Raw genomic sequence first — 2,856 nt, 5'->3', positions numbered from 1 at the left:
AAATGTTTGTACTTGAAAAAAAAAAAAACTCGGTCATTCTATGAGCCTTTATGCCGCGGCTAAAAAAAAAAGACTTTATCGTGATTTTGTCACTCAGTGATGGAAAAATCAATAATTCAAATTTTTTTTTCGCAATATATGAGATGTTGAACGTTAACAATTCCCGTTAGAGATATTAAGTATTCATAAGCATTAAGACTTTTAATAACAAAAATTGTTTAATAACGTGTTTCTTGAAATAATATTTCATCTGTGCTGATCAGGTTTAAGTTGATTGATGCGGTATGCGAGAGTTATCTCGAAGTAAACTGAAAACTAATTCAGTCCAATATGTTCGTAAATATTTCTATATTCTGGGGTTAGATTGGTGTCAAACAGTAATTATAAAACTGGCTCTCATTTCGTGTGACACACACAAAAGGCACGCATTATTCTTTTAACTTGACAGTAACCTAGTTACTACGAAAAGTGCCATGTTTCAAAACATAAAAAATATATAAAAGATGAGATATCTACATTCACAATACGAGGAGAAACGTCTCCGTCGATAAAGATTAATTTAGAAATATCAGATAGCAACAGGCTTCTCTACAATGGTGTACCAGTGTTGTTTGGTTTCAGTTTCGATTGTGCTTTTAAGAGACTATCACTGCTACCACTTTTTTTTTTCCTTGATGCTGTTAGGACAGACAAAAATATCGCATTTACTTCCTACATAGAAAAGAACTATGGAGTTAATGCACATTCACGTGCTTACAGGTGTTTTCTCAGTGCCCTGGCGGCGAAGTCTACATAACCTAGTGTTGACGAAAATATAAAATGTAAACAGGCTCTTATTTTAGCCTTTCTGAAAAAAAGTCTGTATATTTGACAAAACAAGAGAATATTAAAAATTTATGAATCTCTCGCTAATGTCATGGCACTGTGAGGATATGCCATTTTTTCCCAATAGCTGACGTTCTCTACCTGATCATTGTTATAACTTCAATACTGATATTTAAGTTTTGGAATTACAACAATGGAAAATTCTAAAACCTACAAAAAGTTTTTAACTGGAGTATGTCAATGAATATTAATGTGCTTTTATTTAAACCTAAATTATAATTTTCAGAAATGGTGCGTTAAAGAGAACGAAACGTTGTGTCGTGTTTTTAACACCGAATCACCTTTTTCTAAGTATAATACTCGGCCCCCTGTGAAACAGCTGTAATTTACGGACTTACAGTGCTAAAATCCGGGTTCGATTCCTCGCGGTGGACAAAACAGTGGTTAAAGTGGTTTTGCTCTAAAATAAACAAATGATGAAGTACTCAGGTTCTGGTGGTTGGTTGAACATAATATAAATATTATAGTATTCAGAAGATGGTGCATTAAAGAGAGCGAAACGTTCTGTTATTTTTCAATAAAGTACTCAGGTTCTGGTGGTTGGTTGAACATAATGTAAATATTATAGTATTCAGAAGATGGTGCATTAAAGAGAGCGAAACGTTCTGTTATTTTTCAATAAAGTACTCAGGTTCTTATGGCTAGTTGGATTTGATATATAAATATATATACTACAGAATATTACTTGAGAAAAAATAGGCTTAATATTATTCCTTCTATAACAAGTCTTAAAATTCTTATTGCGCATGCGTAAAAGCTTGTTTCATCCGACAATAGAAGATAAAATCTAGGGCCTATCAAGTGCTCGGAACATGAGTCACTGCCCAGAATACCCAACCCACGTTTCCTTCGTCACAGCTGGCGTGAATGTTGAGAACACAAAGCAAATGGTTCAAGCCACTTAAGTGCTATTATTGACGTATTTTAAAGGAGAACCACGTAAACTAAGTGGCCACCTTGTGACTATTTCATCAGACACATCATCAGTTAATTAAAAGATAATTAAATTTTTAATATTTTAGCTATGTTTTAAAATAATGTCAACCAGTTTAACTGTTATGCAATTGAGTCATATGACGTCCGTTCTGCGAATTAAAATGAAAATGATTGGGTATTAAGATTATTTGGTAATGTTGGATTTACATATTTACAATTCATGACATATCAGTTATCAGGAAGATATTTTTGTTTTGTTTGTAATTAAGCACAAATCTACACAATGGGCTATCTGTGCTCTGCCCAACCACGGCTATTGAAACCGGTTTCTAGCGTTGTAAGTCCGCAAACATACCGCTGTGCCACTAGGGGGCTCTCAGGAACTTAAAAGTCAAGTGATATCCTAAACTATTCTCAACCACTCTTCATCCAGACTTAATGTTTGATGAGAGTAAAGACCGGTTTTGTTAGTTCCAGGTTCTATCTAAATAAACATACTCCTGTTATCCAGATGTGAAAAATAAAATAGCTCCACCAATCTTTTACCTCTTTTATGACTAGCAGTGGATCAGAATGCATTTTATTGAGTGACTGGCATATTATCTGTACACCGATAATGCATATCGTTGCAGCTACGTACGTATGATTCACTCTCAAAGCAGGTAGCCTCCCACGATTATGGCTAGCCAAAATTGATAAACAACGTGTCGTCTGTTTTGTTGTGGATAGTGCAATGCCTTGTAGCAACTGTACACATTCTGGTAACAAAACTTTATAACAGTTGTGGCTTTACGACTTCCATTTGTTGATAGCTCTCCGCGTGACTGAGATATTCAAATGTCTTTGTGATTCATTTCAATGTGTCAACTAAGAAAAGTTGTGTGATATCACTATATATACATACAACAGACGATGAACGACAAGACAATTACATTTTAGATCCCATGACTGATAATCGTACTTATGTTTATTTGTTTTGAATTTCGCGCAAAGCTACACGAGGGCTATCTGCGCTAGCCTTCCCTAATTTAGCAG

Source organism: Limulus polyphemus, unplaced genomic scaffold, assembly GCF_000517525.1.
Source record: "Limulus polyphemus unplaced genomic scaffold, Limulus_polyphemus-2.1.2 Scaffold4382, whole genome shotgun sequence".
In the NCBI taxonomy this organism is placed as follows: domain Eukaryota; kingdom Metazoa; phylum Arthropoda; class Merostomata; order Xiphosura; family Limulidae; genus Limulus; species Limulus polyphemus.
Note: the sequence above shows the minus strand (reverse complement) of the source record.